The sequence below is a fragment of the Henckelia pumila genome, chromosome 3 (assembly GCF_033568475.1).
Source record: "Henckelia pumila isolate YLH828 chromosome 3, ASM3356847v2, whole genome shotgun sequence".
NCBI lineage: Eukaryota > Viridiplantae > Streptophyta > Magnoliopsida > Lamiales > Gesneriaceae > Henckelia > Henckelia pumila.
In genome coordinates this window covers 111473365-111492972 of record NC_133122.1, presented here as the reverse complement: position 1 = coordinate 111492972, position 19608 = coordinate 111473365, and positions in this window count along the sequence as shown.

Sequence of the window (19608 nt, the reverse complement as noted above, 5' to 3'; positions counted from 1 at the left end):
TTCAAAAGAATCGATCCTAAGAATGTTTAGCGACCAATGACAATTCAATGCAAGTATCACAATCCAGCACTCCGTCATCTCAATAATCCCAAACAAAAACATGCACTTTCTTGAGATTAATTACGTACCTCTAGATTTTGCACCCGGTATTTTTTATAAGCCCAAATAATTATCCGCAAACTTAGCTATAACTAAGATAGGATTCGGATTTAAATCCCTTCGTCTATATCCCGAATGGAGCATCAATCTTATTTAACCCACAAACTTAGCTATGAAACAATGATTAGGATTCTAATCATTGTCCAAGCCCGGATGAAATTGTTATTTTAAAGGTACGCCCAAGATCACACATGCAATGTCTAACAATCATCAAGAATCCAAAGACACTATCATGATCAACAAGGATCTATTGTCGTGCAATGGTCAAACAAACAAGAACTTCATCAATTACTTTGCTACACTACACTAGTCTAACATGCATGCTTAATATGATTCACGATTCAACCAACAACTTCTCATGTTCAATCAAAAGCAACATTTTTTCAAAAATAATTTTTTTTCACAACTCTATCATCATCGGCCAACATTCATCATTATACTTATTCACACAACAAAAACACAAAACATAATGCTATGCATGAATATGAACTATATGTAATAATCTAAACCATATGAATGAAAAATACAATGATAAACGAAACAAAACTAAATAACACCCCCCCATACTTATCCAAAGCATTGCCCTCAATGCTCTAGAACAATGAACAGAATGAGAAACGAACAAATGCAAAACAAAAATAAACACAATGAAAACAAAATAACACTCCCCTAGTCAATCATCGTGGTGTATATCCATATGCCGCTGCTGCACCACATCTCTTAGGCCATCAATATTCCCATATATTCACCTTGCAAATCAAAATTTTTGAGGGATTAAACATGATCAACTCAATATAAAGCAACAACTAGATAAAAACTAACACTAAAAAAATGAAGTAAAAATCTTGGGTTGCCTCCCAAGTGGCGCTTGATTTTCATTCTTCGGCTCGAGCCTCATAAGCACTCATTAAAGAGCGGTTGACTCCCAAAGTAAGTGTCATATGACACCACCAATGGGTCTTTGTTCCATGTGCCCTCAAGATTGGCCAGATGTATGCAGTTTATGCTCTTCACTTGAACAACACTCCATAGCAACTGATAAACATGGGAAGAGATCATCTCTGTGGGCTCTCGAAGAACAAATTCTTGTGAAACCGGTGTTGGCGGTGTATCTATATATATTTTATCCTTAAAAACTCCTTTCGGTTGAGGTTCAATGGGAAGAGAAGACTCAAACACCTCAAGATATTCAACATGAATTGATTCGCACTCCAAATCATGGTTCTCTAATTCATCATCATCGTACCAAATTTGGGGGATCACTGTTTGAGTATCTTTCTTCACTTCATGTTTTTTGGTGTTCATGGAGAATTGATATTTTGAGATTCTCTATCTTCTCCTCAAGGTGGCATCTAGAATTGATTAGATCTTCTATAGCTCGCTCGTTCATGGCCACGTACTTGTCCACCATATCCTCTAGTGAATGAAACATCAATTGAGAACAACTTACCTCCTCTTCTTGAAGCTCAAATGGTTGGTCTGAAAATTCTGGGTAATGAGCATCTTGTGGGTCTTGGTGGCTCCAAATCTGTGGTGTAAGATCCCAATACCTGTGGTAGTCAAATTCTGTCATATCCTCTAGTATGTATATTGAACTATCATCATCTCGGCAAAATAGTGGACAACCAGTTTGCAAAGCTCCATTAATTACCCATCTCCTTGTCACTGCATCCAAACCATTAAGAACAAATTTAAGAAGATAATAATTGGAGAAATCATGATACCGGAATGTGTTCGCCAAATTATTGAATCTCTCCCATGCTGCGTAGTGTAGTGACCCTGCATTGAATCACCTACTAACTGGCAACTAATAGCATGCATTAAACTTAATAATGCAAAAATGCTTAACAGAGTAAAACGTGCGGAAACATAATCCATAATTTACATATCAGCTTAGTAAAACATATCCATGCTTAATACTGTAGTGATACAACCATATCAAAAAGCTTAAAATAAACTGTCTAAATCATTTATACAGCTAAACAAATCATGTTGTATAAAATCCCTTGAAAAGCTCCGGCTCCCTAGTCCTACCTCGAGCTACCAGCTCCGTCCATCCTGCGACCTGCCCCATGGAATAGGGTGTCCAAGATAACAACTAGGACGTGAGCGCTAACGCCAAGTACATAAACATGAGTAAACATATGTATATGATGCATGCAACATGATGACTGGTAAAGGGTCATCTAAAAAGTCATGCTCAGTACCGGTGCCACATGAGTGCTGCCACCACGCGGATCAACCTCTGGATGCAACCACACTCGTCTAGTACACCAGAGTAGTCAGACATACATGTCCCCGCCGTCGCGGTACTCTCAGTGACAGACTATTGAGTATAGAGCTGAGCGGCTCTATAATCAGGTATAACAAGGTATAGACTCAACGTGTATATGCACATGACATATGAATATGTAAAACGGTAAATCATATATCATGCCATATAATAATGCCAAATAAATGCAACATATAAACATGTATACTCGCTGGTAATCTCAGTCAATGTGTATGTACTTAACAACGAAGTCTGAACTAAGTTGGAAAAAGACAACCCCTAGCTGTCCTAGGTCAACTCCCGACCCGACCAGGCCTCTTGGTCCGACCCCAAGCTCTTCCTTCCCGAGCTCCCGAGCTACTCCTTCCTGAACTCCTGAGCTACTCCTTCCCGAGCAGAAATATGAAGTGAGATGGAAGTGGTGTGTCAATATCTGAACTCTCAACTCCTATTTATAGGGAATGGGCTGGGACAAGTGTCAAACGAATGCGTGATATCTTGACATCTGGCAGGACACTAAGCATTCAACTCCTAAGATCTTGACACCTAGCATGTCAACTCATGCATTGATTCTGGTTCCGCCATGCAACATTCCCGACCCGACCACAATGTGCTCTTCCCATGGCCAAACACTAGCTTGACAAAGCACTTCACTTTTTTGAGCACCCTAGGACCCGGCCCGAGCCATGCTTTTCCTTGGCCGAGCCCCTCGTGTCCGAACCCTCCCTTGGTTCACCATGACCAACCCGAGCCCCAAGGAAACATCCGAGCTCAAACCAAGCTCCGCGCCCGAGCTAAATCCACCTCCATGCCCGAGCCCTAGTGCCATGCGCAAGCCCTAGTCAAAGTCACACACACACGGCCAAGCTCTTGATGCTCAACCATGTCCGACCCGAGCCACTCATGACCGACCCGAGCCCATGGTCAAATCCATCAACCCTAGCTCATTCTCATACCATGTGTTCTTGATCTTGACTTGCGCTCTGATTTGTTTAATTAGTAACCTTTAATCATGTTTAATATATTATTATCTTAAAATGGAATCTGGGTTACTACACGTAGAATGGCTCTCCATGTTGCTGGGTAAAACTCGTGAATACTTGTTGATGGAACATCTCAAAGTATTACACCAGATGAATTCCTGAAAAAAACAAAATAGAAAATGGTAGATCACGCAGGAATAAAATAGAACAAAGAAATAAAAAAAATTAACTAAAAATAACAAGAAGTAAAAATTGTCTATTCAATCCCCGACAACGACGCCAAAAACTTGATCGAGCAAATACTACAACAAAAAATCAACTTAAATATATATATATCAATTAGGCTTGAATAAATTCGCAAGTGCACGATTCAAGTAATAATATAGTGTACGGAGTACGAGTATCGTCCCACAGAGATTGATTTATGACAAAAATTACCTCAAGTATGATTATTTAATTAATTATAACGATAGATGTAGAATAAATTAATAAACTAAAATAAAAATAAGAATTAAAAGCAAAACAATAAATTAAGCTCAAAAAATAAATAAACGATTGCTAGGATCTCGGTTCACCTACCCCTTTCTTTTCTAATGATTGAATTTTAATTCTAAAGTCATGCTTTTAACGGAATTCCCTAATCTCTCAATATACTCTCTCGAGCTATATTAATCTAATTAACGAATTGTAATAACCAATTCTCCTTGCGTTATTTAACAATTGCAATTGCATTTATGATTTATGGAATCCTCTAGCTTTTGACCTGGTGGACTATGACTATCAACATGTATCCAACCTCATATCTCTATGCAAGTTGTAGATCCATGGATTATATTACCCTATCATGTCATAAAATCTCCTCTCGGTATCAATTATAACACATAAAATCAATAAGAAGTTGATCAATCTTCAAAATTGCAATGAACACAATAATATAATCAAGAACGCTTAAAAAACCAAATTCAATATTTAAAAAGAAATCAAAAAATAATTTTGGGGGTAAGATCCCCTAAATCCCAACAAATAAAGAAAAAGAAAAGAGAAAACTAGTGTTTGCGGTTCTTGAGTTTCTCAAGTTTCCTCCATCTTCACGTTCTTCTCTTTGGATGGCCGCCTCCTCCCTTCAATCTAATTTTTGGAACCCTTAAAACGTTAGAATTCTTCCTATTTATAGTTCCCAAGAGTTCTTTCCATGTAAAACACCCGCAAAATATAAATTTCCAACTTCGCAAGGGCACTAGGTCGGTAAAAAATGACGGCCCGAGTGCTGAAAATAATTCCTGCTTTCTGCCTGTTTTTACGATGCGGCGCTCGGTCTGCAATAAATTGCAGCTCGGGCGCCCCTCTTTCTTCCCAGCGCGCAATATTTTTGAAAAATTCATAACATAAGTTCTAACCGTCGGATTGAGCTGAAACTTTGACAGCATCTTTAAATCATCTGGAACTTTAATTTGGCTGGTGGAGATTCGATTTGGAGCTTTCTAAAATTAAATTTTAATTTTTGACCAAGGCTGCTCCGTAATTCATTCTGCAAAAACCCATTTTTCTACAAAATTAACCCGGAGAGTGAAATGCACATGCATGAGATTAATTAAAAATAAAAAATATAAAAACACATATGAAACCATATGAATGCATACCAAATAGACATAAAATAATGCACACAAAATGCAGTTATCAGCACCCCATACTTAAATCTTGCTCTCAAACAAGACATGCAAAACAATATGCAAACAACAACAAAAGTAAGAATGAATCATGAACGTGCACAGCCTCCGAGGTTCCCACATTCAAAAATTAAAAAACACAAACTTCTGATTTTTCACAATACACTGTTAGTTTAACGTAAACGTGTGTGTGCCCATGTTATTCCAGTTTCGTGCAACTTCAAAAGAATCCATCCTATGAATGTTAAGCGACAAATGACAATTCAATGCAAGTATCACAATCCAGCACTCCGTCATCTCAACAATCCCAAACAAAAACATGCACTTTTTTGAGATTAATTACGTACCTCCGGATTTTGCACCCTGTATTTTTTATAAGTCCCAATAATTATCCGCAAACTTAGATATAACTAAGATAGGATTCGGATTTCAATCCCCTCGTCTATAGCCTGGATGGAGTATCAATCTCATTTAACCCGCAAACTTAATATGAAACAATGATTAGGATTTCAATCATTGTCCAAGCCCGGATAAAATTGTTATTTTAAAGGTACGCCCAAGATCACACATGCAATGTCTAACTGTAAGGCCCTGAAATTAATTATTTCAAGATTAGCAGAGTTGATTATTATTTATTTTGGAATTAAGGGAGATTGATTGAGCCGAGATTGAATTGATTTAATTGGGATTTTCAGGGACCGAAATGCAAGATGGGACTTATTATTATTATTATCCTTGCAAGTGGTCCTCCCCATCACTTCACCATCACTTCATCTCCTTCTCCCTCTCCTCCCTCTCCATTTTCGTACGTGCTGAAGCGGAAGCCATGAGAGGCGACTTCTTCAATCTTTTCTTCCGTCCGATTCGCTCGATCCAACCGTTAGATTTCAGATTCGAGTTGAGATTCACGATCACCGCAACAAGGGCTTCATTCTGACGTAAGTTTTGTTACGATCCACGAACTTTGAATTTTGTTGGGTTGTCAGAATTTGATAATTTTCGGGTATGTTGTGCTTGAGCTAGCATAGATAGTGTATTCCAAGTCGGTTCGGAAAAAGAACAAAGTTTGGATTTTTTATGATTTTAGGAGCCTAATTTCGAAAATGGGTCTTTGGATTTTGTTGTGTTTTGATGGATTGGAAGATGATATGAGTTGTTTGGAATGGTTTGATGATGTTGAGGATTTTTGGTTTGACCGTTTATAGCCGTTATGCCGTCGAAATCGAGTTTTGGATTATCAGTTGCTTGTTTCGGTTTGATTTCCGGAATTGTTTGAGTTGATGAATTGACATCGAATCTGTATAATCTTCATTTTCAGATTTGGATTGAAGTTTTGGATTTGGATCGAACTTGGGAGTTGAATCGATTCAGAATTGAAGAACGGTATAGTATTGAACTTCTTGAGATGGCTCGACTGGTTTTGATTCGGTATTGATTGAGTTTCTTTGCTTCGATTGTTTTGATTCGATTGATTATTTATTTGAGTTCGTTGTTATTTCAGATTGAATCCTCGACGAACTTGAAAGGTAAAAAGACGACGATTGAATGAACGGGACGATTAACTCGAATTTGAATTAATTCGAGTGCCCGAAAGAAATCACATACTCGTATGCTTTTCGAATTATTTGATTTTAAATGGAATGAGTTTAGTTTCATTTGCATACATCTTGAGCCGAAGATTCGATTCGTTTTGAATTTAGACGATTTAGGGAGCTATATTGAAGTGGCTTTGGATTTCGAGTTTTTTCAATTGCTAGAATGCTTCTTATAGTTGCTCTGAAGTCTAGGGGTCTGAGTTGAGCGACATCCACCCCGAATGGGTGTGTCGATGAGTTGTTCGTGAAACCTTGACCCTGGGATCCCAACCGAGTACCGATTGATATTCGATTATCCGATTAGATAATCCCGAGTTTTGAAGTCATGCATTGCATTTTAATGCATTTCGAGTTGATAGCTGATATGCCCTTTTGAATTAATTGACTCGTTGTTTTATATAGCATGAATTGTTATATTATTTGAAATTGCTTTATTTGTCCCTTTTACTTAGAAATTATATTTCTAACCGGTTTATCCGGCTGTTGTCTTTTTTTGTATGTGTACTTGTCAACAGGAGGATCAGGAGCTGGACCGAGTCGTCTTGGTTAGCTCGGGGTGAGATTGATAGAAGTGAGACTCCGCGTCGTAGGGTCGAGTTCGTTGAACTTGTATCAGTTTTGTTGAGTCTTTTGAACTCTATTCTAAAACTCGACTTTTGGTTGTAATTGTTGGGCAGAGCTTAGAACCCGTTGTATGTTCTAAATATGGATTTGTATTGTATTTGAGTCTTGGAATATTTAGAATTGCTTTTGTTGATTTCCCAGGCTCTCCCTCCCTCTCTGTCCATTTTGCCTGCGCGCGGGCGAGGCATCACCTCGCGCGCGCGCGAGGAGCCTGGAGAGGCTCGGGAGTTTTTGTCCGCGCGCGCGCGAGCTTTCCTCTCGCGCGGGCGCGAGCATTTCCGCTAGCCTTTGATCGTGTAGCCTGCGCGCGCGCGAGGTGATGACCTCGCGCGGGCGCGAGGCTCTCTTTAAAAAAAAAAATAAAAAAATAAAAAAATTTTGATTCGATTTTACATGGCTCTTCGTGTTCGATTTTGTGTAATTATTCGAGAATAGAAGATTAGAAACGGGGTCTCACATTAAGTGGTATCAGAGAGATAAGATTCTTGGAATTGAACTAGAGTGAGCGGGGTAGATCGAGTCTGCATGAATTGAATTCTCGCATGTGATTGATTTATTTAAATGATTATTTAAATACTTGCGAGCATAATTTATTGATTCTTGAATTAATTGAATTACATGAGTTGTGATTTAATTTTCGAATCACGATTACTTGATTTGATTGAAAGCATGCTTTATTATTTGTAAATTACTTGAAATTACATGATTATGTGATTTAAAATTTAAAGCATGAATTACTTGAAATATGAACTGTATTTTAATTTCGGATCCGAGTTCCACCATCTGCTTGAGCTAGCAGATCAGATATTGTTTGCGATGAGAATTAGAATTCGATTGAGAACCGAAATTCAGTGATTTGTAGTTGAACGAACCTATCGAACAGAGATGTGGAACAACGAATTTTGAGATGGATATTTTGTGTCCATTTCTTACTAATTATTAGAATTGTCTCCTGAAGAACTTTAGCAGACGACAACCAGCAGTAACTCCTTCGAATGATCTAGATCGTACCACTATTGCACTGATAGATGTCACACTGACACCGATGGGAGTACTACCGAGGAGGTTTTAGTCGTTTAGATTACCAATTTTGAAGAGTACCGAGAATGCTGTCTGATGTAGAAGTTGAATAGAAGAGATCGATCAGTTGGGTGATTCTCTGAACTACACAGATGACCGGAGAATTCGGTTGGTGTGGTACCGACTTAGAGAATTGATACAAGTTGGTAGAAATTGGAGAAGAGAGCATTAGGGAATCAAGGTTCAATCACTTTTTGGAATCCGCTTTCATCCGAATTTCTTTGACAGTTTCCTTTTCATCGTTTGATCAGAGTTAGAGGGACTTAGAGATCACCTTTGATCGAAGAGAAAACAATTTATGTAATCAGTGAGTAGTGCGTTGAGATCAGAAGACGCTGTCAGGTCTGTCATCAGCCTGGACACTCTGCCAGAGTTCGTCATCATGATATTATCGAAAGATCTCCGAAGAGAATTTCCTTGTGTCTTTAACTCCGACAAGGATACTAGCTGTTTCAGTTGCTCCTTTCGGCCGTATTAACAGAATCTATGAGAACTTAACCGTATGACGAATCAATCTTCGAGGCAACAGATTCTAGTTGTACTCTTATCGAGGATCAGATTTAGATTTCACCGATGACGACCGCAGGAAGAAATGGAGTATGGTTTCTAGTCTTATTCTGATATGATCGATTACGCACCTTATCTTCCTTCTTATTGATACTTATCGATGCACCTCGTTTGTTGAATTTTGATTATCCGTAGTCGCAATTCTTTGAATTGATGGGATAAGTTGGAACCGAACATTATTGTACTTTAGATTCTGATTTGATTAAGATTTTGATTTGATTGTAACTGAGCAGTATCGTACTTCAGTTATCAGATTTCGAGTTGATTTTCCGTTAGCTGCTTTATCCAGTACAGGATTACTGTGGATTGTTTCAGGAAGTTGACAGATTCAGATCCGAGTCAATAGGCGAACAGAAATCCTCCGGTAAGGATTCTCGATTCCAGGATCCCTTGTTAGTTGATCTGCCGAATGACCTTCTGATTTCAGAATTTCGCGGAGGAATTCTCTTGTTCACAGCCGATTTCCTAGAATCTAGCCTGAAGTGGTTGATAAACCAATGGTTAGAGAGTTGCTGTTATCATCCAGATGAGATTTCTGGATTGCCTCTGAGTCATGAGGTTAGATTCAGCAATGAATTGAGATCAGACATCATCAGCTGAGAGTTTGATAGAAAGAAGTATTGAAGACTGGACTTGGATCGAGGTATGACTGCTTTGGAGTATAGTCGTACCGTTTGGAGTGAAATTCGTCTACAGTGTTGTAGATCTTTTGAATTGAATCTATCAGAGGTATTTGGATGAAATTAGAAATTCTTATCGATCTTTTCGGTTCTGTTCGAAGAATAGTACTGATCATACAGAGTATTGGAGAATGTTCTTACAGAATTGAGTGTCGAGACATTGCATGCTTCGCTATAGAAGTCTGAATTTTGATTGTATCGACATGTCTTTTCCTCGATCATATTAATTCTAGAGCTGGAATTTCTGTGATCATTGCAAGACCGAAGCTATTTTGATTGAAGCCAAACCGGTATTTGTATCTGAGAATTGAAGATTTTGAGTTCTATAGCAGATTTTCGAGAGATTTTTATCATCGTGGAGCCGATTTCTCATCTAACTCCAGAGAATGCTCTTATACCTAAACCGAATCTTATGAGATCGGTTGTTTGACATGAAGAAGAGATCGAGCCGAGCTCCAGTATTTCTTATTTCCTTTGTACTGATGATCTTCAGTGCATTACTTTCTCTTATCCAGATTCTGGAGGTATTCTTATTCAAAAGAAATATGTGTTAACTCAGTCATGGTAGCAGATGGAGCAGTTCGAGACTCAACATCCGATTCGTGATATTGAATTGACAGTGATCTTATTGCTTGTTAGATCGGGCATCATTATCTCCAGTGGAATTTTCGAGGTCTTTTCTGAACTGAGAAATCAGAGTATGAGTGTCGCAACCGAACTGATTTTGAGATCGAGGAACAGATTGATTATGATGCAGAATCTGATGGTGAATTCCAGTATGATCCGGAATAATTCGATGCAGCAACGGAGGTTTGAACAGAATGATCTATTATTATTTTATCTACTACCATTATTCTCTTTGAGCCGATGGATCTGTTCTTATTTTATCTACTATCCTTGATTTCGCCGACCGATGAGTGTTTCACTTTTGATTTAGAGTCTGGAACAGATATGAAGTCTACCAGAATGATTTTATCCGAACTGAGCCAGAATTGATTTAGAAGATGGGGATAGCGCATAAAACAGATTCGAATTGGAGAATTTAATGAAGAAGAGTCAGTACTAGACACAAGCTGAGTTTCAGGATAATGACAATACCTCAATTTTGAGTAATTGTTTTGTCGTGTCAGAGATTTTTATTGAGACAGAGTACCTTGATATTTGCACTTTGCACTTATGCATTATTCTCTCAGACGACCGAAAGATGTTCAGAGGATTAAAGAACCAACTGTCTGTGGTACAGCTATTGTTAGATTTTAAAGAAGATTATTTTTCGATGATTAACTTTCCGAAGCTATTGTTCAGTCGGGAAATTAGTAGTCAGCTGAACTATTAGACCGATTACAGAATCTGCTACTGTTTTTCCGTATGGAATGAACTCCAGACTCGACCCAATGTTGACAAGTTGGTCAGAAAGAGTTTCAGATTGTTTTACTCTGTCGCCGTTTTATCCGTGCAGAATGGAATTGGGAGCGTTCGACATGTGGTCACGGAGGTATAGAACTATTTGATTTGGAGATGCTATCTGATTATAATCGAGATATGACTGTAGTCGGCTTCTGTTTCGTACCGAATGAATTTCAGACATGACAATGTGAATGAGATTGTTGTCAGGAGAATTTTCAGATAGTTGACTTGTTAAAGTCTGTCCTCTCAGAATGAGATTTTGAGCTAACTCTCACCTTGAACTCAGTCTTTAAGATACTTTGTTATTGGATTATTATCGGGTTCAGTTTATTGTCCTTAGAACGACGGACAGCCAAGAAAAAGCGATATAGACTTTTAGAGGATATGCTGAGCTGTAGTGCTTGATTTTGGCACTAGCTGGATGTATTTTCCTTCTTTTGTGAGGTTTCCGTACAACAGCTATCAGACGAGGTATCATCTTTTGTAGACGAGTTGTACGAGAAGAAATGAGAATCCCAATTTAATTGGGATGATTTTCTGAGTTCCCTGACTTGGGATCAGTTTTGATTCGAGGTTCGATAGACGGATGGAGAATTCCTGTCTGGGATAAAGACAACTTGAGAGGAAGGATGAACGAAGTATTCGAATTCCGGTGCAGATCTATGTACTTATGTGCAGGGAGGCCAAGTAATTAAGAAGATTCCTCCTTTTGGAGGCTGTGGCATATTGCTAAGAGAGAGAACTCTCTCGATGAACTCTCGAGTTCTTTTGAGATTCTAAAGGAGATAGACGATCTCGCCTGCCGACTTGTACTCTTGCAGTTCTTCTTGTTTTCCACTACTTTAATCTTCCGTGTCCTTCGGGTTTTCGCGACATGCTTCACGTCTTTTGTTTCCAACTTCGCAAATTTCTTTGAGGTTGAGACTAGAATTGATGTGTCACCAGTTTTGTTTGAGACAACCGATTCAGAGTTGACCAATTATAGTTGCAGCTTCTTAGCGGAACCGTTTCAGATGAGTTTGTGCAGTTAAGCCGATACGGATTTAAAGAAACGGTGCAGGAAGCGGAGTTTAATTAGAACCGCGATTTTAGAGTTTTGAGAGAAGAATTATTATAGCAGTCATCGAACTTTATCTTGTTTTCTGAGATGGAACTGCTTTAATTTCGAGGACGAAATCGATTCTTAGAGGGGGAGAATTATAAGGCCCTGAAATTAATTATTTCAAGATTAGCAGAGTTGATTATTATTTATTTTGGAATTAAGGGAGATTGATTGAGCCGAGATTGAATTGATTTAATTGGGATTTTCAGGGACCGAAATGCAAGATGGGACTTATTATTATTATTATCCTTGCAAGTGGTCCTCCCCATCACTTCACCATCACTTCATCTCCTTCTCCCTCTCCTCCCTCTCCATTTCGTACGTGCTGAAGCGGAAGCCATGAGAGGCGACTTCTTCAATCTTTTCTTCCGTCCGATTCGCTCGATCCGACCGTTAGATTTCAGATTCGAGTTGAGATTCACGATCACCGCAACAAGGGCTTCATTCTGACGTAAGTTTTGTTACGATCCACGAACTTTGAATTTTGTTGGGTTGTCAGAATTTGATAATTTTCGGGTATGTTGTGCTTGAGCTAGCATAGATCGTGTATTCCAAGTCGGTTCGGAAAAAGAACAAAGTTTGGATTTTTTATGATTTTAGGAGCCTAATTTCGAAAATGGGTCTTTGGATTTTGTTGGATTTTGTTGTGTTTTGATGGATTGGAAGATGATATGAGTTGTTTGGAATGGTTTGATGATGTTGAGGATTTTTGGTTTGACCGTTTATAGCCGTTATGCCGTCGAAATCGAGTTTTGGATTATCAGTTGTTTGTTTCGGTTTGATTTCCGGAATTGTTTGAGTTGATGAATTGACATCGAATCTGTATAATCTTCATTTTCAGATTTGGATTGAAGTTTTGGATTTGGATCGAACTTGGGAGTTGAATCGATTCAGAATTGAAGAACGGTATAGTATTGAACTTCTTGAGATGGCTCGACTGGTTTTGATTCGATATTGATTGAGTTTCTTTGATTCGATTGTTTTGATTCGATTGATTATTTATTTGAGTTCGTTGTTATTTTCAGATTGAATCCTCGACGAACTTGAAAGGTAAAAATACGACGATTGAATGAACGGGACGATTAACTCGAATTTGAATTAATTCGAGTGCCCGAAAGAAATCACATACTCGTATGCTTTTCGAATTATTTGATTTTAAATGGAATGAGTTTAGTTTCATTTGCATACATCTTGAGCCGAAGATTCGATTCGTTTTGAATTTAGACGATTTAGGGAGCTATATTGAAGTGGCTTTGGATTTCGAGTTTTTCCAATTGCTAGAATGCTTCTTATAGTTGCTCTGAAGTCTAGGGGTCTGAGTTGAGCGACATCCACCCCGAATGGGTGTGTCGGTGAGTTGTTCGTGAAACCTTGACCCTGGGATCCCAACCGAGTACCGATTGATATTCGATTATTCGATTAGATAATCCCGAGTTTTGAAGTCATGCATTGCATTTTAATGCATTTCGAGTTGATAGCTGATATGCCCTTTTGAATTAATTGACTCGTTGTTTTATATAACATGAATTGTTATATTATTTGAAATTGCTTTATTTGTCCCTTTTACTTAGAAATTATATTTCTAACCGGTTTATCCGGCTGTTGTCTTTGTTTGTATGTGTACTTGGCAACAGGAGGATCAGGAGCTGGACCGAGTCGTCTTGGTTAGCTCGGGATGAGATTGATTGGAGTGAGACTCCGCGTCGTAGGGTCGAGTTCGTTGAACTTGTATCAGTTTTGTTGAGTCTTTTGAACTCTATTCTAAAACTCGACTTTTGGTTGTAATTGTTGGGCAGAGCTTAGAACCCGTTGTATGTTCTAAATATGGATTTGTATTGTATTTGAGTCTTGGAATATTTAGAATTGCTTTTGTTGATTTCCCAGGCTCTCCCTCCCTCTCTGTCCATTTTGCCTGCGCGCGGAAGAGGCATCACCTCGCGCGCGCGCAAGGAGCCTGGAGAGGCTCGGGAGTTTTTGTCCGCGCGCGCGCGAGCTTTCCTCTCATGCGGGCGTGAGCATTTCCGCTAGCCTCTGCTCGCGTAGCCTGCGCGCGTGCGAGGTGATGACCTCGCGCGGGCGCGAGGCTCTCTTTTAAAAAAAAAATAAAAAAATAAAAAAATTTTGATTCAATTTTACGCGGCTCTTCGTGTTCGATTTTGTGTAATTATTCGAGAATAGAAGATTAGAAACGGGGTCTCACATTAATAATTATCAAGAATGCAAAGACACTATCATGATCAACAAGCATCTATTGTCGTGCAATGGTCAAACAAACACGAACTTCATCAATTACTTCGCTACACTACACTAGTCTAACATGCGTGCTTAATATGATTCACGATTCAACCAATAGCTTCTCATGTTCAATCAAAAGCAACATTTTTTCAAAAACAAATTTTTTCACAACTCTATCATCATCGGCCAACATTCATCATTCTACTTATTCACACAACAAAAACACAAAACATAATGCTATGCATGAATACGAACTATATGCAATAATCTAAACCATATGAATAAAAAATACAATGATGAACGAAACAAAAGCCAATGGGTCTTTGTTCCATGTGCCCTTAAGCTTGGCTAGATGTATGCAGTTTATGGTCGTCACCTCAACAACACTCCATGGCAACTGATAAACATGGGAAGAGAACATCTCTGTGGGCTCTCGGAGAACAAATTCTTGTGAAACCGGTGTTGGCGGTGTATCTGTATATATTTTCTCCTTCGGAACTCCTTTCGGTTGAGGTTCAATGGGAAGAAAAGACTCAAATACCTCAAGATCTTCAACATGAATTGATTCGCACTCCAAATCATGGTTCTCCGAGTCATCATAATCGAACCAAATTTGGGGGATCACTATTTGAGTATCTTTATTCACTTCATGTTCTTGGTGTTCATGGAGAATTGATATTTTGAGATTCTCTATCTTCTCCTCAAGGTGGCATCTAGAATTGATTAGATCTTCTATAGCTTGCTCGTTCATGGCCACGTACTTGTCCACCATATCCTCCAGTGAATGGAACATCAATTGAGAATAACTTATCTCCTCTTCTTAAAGCTCGAATGGTTGGTCTGAAAATTCTGGGTAATGAGCATCTTGTGGGTCTTGGTGGCTCCAAATCTGTGGTGTAAGATCCCAATACCTGTGGTAGTCAAATTCTGCCATATCCTCTAGTATGTATATTGCACTCTCATCATCTTGGCAAAATAGTGGACAACCAGTTTGCAAAGCTCCATTAATTACCCATCTCCTTGTCACTGCATCCAAACCATTAAGAAAAAAATTAAGAAGATAATAATTGGAGAAATCATGATACCGGAATGTGTTCGCCAAATTATTGAATCTCTCCCATACTGCGTAGAATGGCTCTCCATGTTGCTGGGTAAAACACGTGAATACTTGTCGATGGAACATCTCAAAGTATTACACCAGTTGAATTCCTAAAAAAAATAAAATAGAAAATTGTAGATTACGCAAGAAAAAAATAAAACAAAGAAATAAAAAAAATTAACTAAAGATTACAAGAAGTAAAAATTGTTTATTCAATCCCCGGCAACGGCGCCAAAAACTTGATCGAGCAAGTACTACCACGAAAAATAACCTTAAATATATTTATCAATTAGGCTCGAATAAATTCGCAAGTGCACGAGTCAAGTAATAATATAGTGTACGGAGTACGAGTATCGTCCCACAGAGATTGATTTATGACAAAATTACCTCAAGTATGATTCTTTAATTAATTATAACGATAGATGGAGAATAAATTAATAAACTAAAATTAAAATAAGAATTAAAAGAAAAACAATAAATTAAGCTTAGAAAATAAATTACCTCATGCTTTTAACGGAATTCCCTAATCTATCAATATAATCTCTCGAGCTATATTAATCTAATTAACGAATTGTAATAACCAAGTCTCCTTGCGTTATTTAACAATTTCAATTGCATTAATGATTTATGGAATCCACTAGCTTTCGACCTGGTGGACTATGACTATCAACATGTATCCAACCTCATATCTCTATGCAAGTTGTAGATCTATGGATTATATTACCCTATCATGTCATAAAATCTCCTCTTGGTATCAATTATAACACATAAAACCAATAAGAAGTTGATCAATCTTCAAAATTGCAATGAACACAATAATATAATCAAGAACGCTTAAAAACCAAATTCACTCTTCAAAAAGAAATCAAAACATAATTTTGGGGGTAGGATCTCCTAAATCCCAACAAATAAAAGGGAAAAAAAGAAAAAAACTAGTGTTTGCGGTTCTTGAGTTTCTCAAGTTTCCTCCCTCTTCACGTTCTTCTCCTTGGATGGCCGCCTCCTCCCTTCAATCTAATGTTTGGAACCCTTAAAACGTCAGAATTCTTCCTATTTATAGTGCCCAAGAGTTATTTCCATGTAAAACACCCGCAAAATATAAATTTCCAACTTTGCGAGGGCGCTCGGTCGGTAAAAAATGACGGCCCGAGCGCTGAAAATTATTTCTGCTTTTTTGCCTGTTTTTACGATGCGGCGCTCGGTCTGCAATAAATTGCAGCTCGGGCGCCCCCGTTTCTTCCCAGCGCGCGACAGTTTTGAAAAATTCATAACATAAGTTCTAACCGTCGGATTGAGCTGAAATTTTGACAGCATCTTCAAAAATCTTGAAATTTAATTTGGACGGTAGATATTTGATTTGGAGCTCTCTAAAATTAAATATGAATTTTTGATCAAGGCTGCTCCGTAATTCATTCTTCAAAAACCCATTTTCCTTGAAAATTAACCCGGAGAGTGAAATGCACATGCATGAGATTAATTACAAATAAAAAATATAAAAACACACATGAAATCATATGAATGCATGCCAAATAGACATAAAATAATGCACACAAAATGCACTTATCAGCACACATCTAGTTCCCAAATTTCAGAATCCCAAAAGTCATGCTTCTTCTGCGCACTCTGATAAACAAAATATTTTATCCTGCCCATGTGTCTTCTTCATTTCAATAAAGCCTACATTTATAAACCTTCGCTGCTAAACACCTCGTAAAGAGAATTATTAAAACTTACTTACGTCCCACTGTAAACTAAATTTGACATTTTATATAATTCTTAGTACAATAATAAGGCCTAGTTTGGTAAGCGAGATAAAATATAGATTAATTATTAATCTGCCATAATCTTTAGTTTGGTACAATTTTAAGTCTTTCAAAAGTATCACGGAAGCCCGTGTGAAGCCCGTACTGTTCACACAAAATTGGAGACTACAATCCGCGCTGGTGCCCTGGTATTGAGATCCAATTTGGTACAGTAACCAAGATTAAAGGATAATTGACCTTTCTACCCTTCTCCCTAATATATCTATTCTCCTTCCCTTTTCCTTTCTAACCCAGACTGGTAGCTGTTCCCTTTTCTTTCTACCGCATAGAGATTCCATAATTCTTTTAAAAGAGGTATGAAATCAAGTGCTTTTTCAATTTTCAATTTTTTATTTCTTATGCTCTTCTTTGTCACCTAAGTCACGATAAGTTTTCTTGTTACTGCAAGCATCTTCAAATTTCTACTGAACGAAGTTGTGGTTTGAATGGAGATTTCTGGATCTCTGCAGGTGGAGTAGGGTGTGATGTAGCCTAGCATGGATCATTTCTCTCGTCGATTGCATCCTTCTTCCTTTATTGTTTTGGAATTTTTTTTTCTGAAACATTTTTTATCAAGGCTTGGACGGAGATCTAGGAACAAGGCTTGGACGGAGAAGGATTTTGCCAGACCGAGATGAGAGAATTTGTAGGACAACGGCATGAGGGTCTTTGGTGAACACAAGCACGAACTTAGCTATGTACAGGGCATTGAGAATGATTTCTTGTTGGGCAAGTGGATTGGTTGGAAGCCATTTTGTAGGGATACAAACGTAATTTCAGAAAATAAAAACACTTTTATCATCATCACAAAAAATTTACCAAACGAATAATAAAATTATCACAACTTTTACATATCTCGACATTATCAATCAAAGCCCGTATACATTATTAATCTCATCCCACTTATCAAACGCAGCCTAAAAGTACAACCACATGCATACATCAACTTATACATAAAACCCAAATATTAACTCTAATGTTCATCTCTCCCAAACACAACAATCGCATTATACCAAAACTATCCTCAAACATTCGTGAGACGAACTTTTGTTCCGAAATTTGTCATTTAAACATAGCACTTAAAATATCAACCCCTAAAATAAACTTAACTTAGCAAAACTTTACCATGCAAACTCAAAAATAACATCACATAACAACTATGTTCCTTGTCAACACTATATCCTAAAAATCGTAAATTATCAAACTTAGTTTCAAAAAATATAACCTAATTCAAAAATTTCGAACCTTGGTCACCTACAAGATTTCGAATGTAGTGACCCTTACCCGGATCACCTACTAAACAGAGCTTAGGCATGCAATTAACTTAATTAAATAGATATCAGAATTTAAACTGCAGAAACCATAACAATATACAATCCCAAGGGAAGGAATCTGTAAATACCCAAATATTATACTACCAGATCGAATAGCTGTATCAATCCAATAATAACATAAATAAAACCTAGACAAAGCTCCAGCTGGCCATCCACTGTCTAGCCCCTCTTGGACCCACCCGCATTGTCCAAACGCAAACCTGCCCCATGGAATAGGGTGTCCAGAACACAGAGTACGAGACATGAGCATAAAATGCTCAGTACGAGAGTATGAGTATACATGCATGCAAAATAAACTCCCTACAGACTCGAGGTCAAGGATCAGATAACAGAGACATACCGGCCCCTGGTATGTAGCACGCTGTGCCGTCGCTTCAGGAGGTGGCTCCCATACCGAGTACATGTGGATACACCGGACCCAAATCGATGGAAGTCCATCCACTAACAGGATAGGGTACAACCCTACTAATAGACATCTCGAAGGAGATAACAGCAATATGCAAATGAATGCAGCATAATATCATGACATATAAATCATGCAGTCACATAATACATGCATACTCAGTCAGGATATCTTGAACAGTACTTTCGTACCTAACACCGTAGTTTGAACTAAGCTGGAAGAAGACAACCCCTAACTGCCTTAGGTCCAAACCCGACCCGACCCGGTCTCAAGACTGACCCGACCTGAACTGCTCCTGGTCAAGCCCCAACCTGAACTGCACCTGGTCAAGCCCCGACCTAAACTGCTCCTTGTCAAGCCCCGAACTGAACTGCACCTGGCCAAGCCCCGAGCTACTCCTTCCCGAACTCCCGAGCTACTCTTGGTTCGAGCAGAACTAAGAAGTGAGGTGAAATGGTGTAAAATGACCGAACCCTTATTTATAGAGGATGAGCCGGGACAGCTGTCCACCGAGTGCGTGACACCTGGCAGGACACTAATCGTGCTTTTGCTTCAGCCACGTGTTCACTCCTGACCTACCTACCATGTGCTCTTCCCAT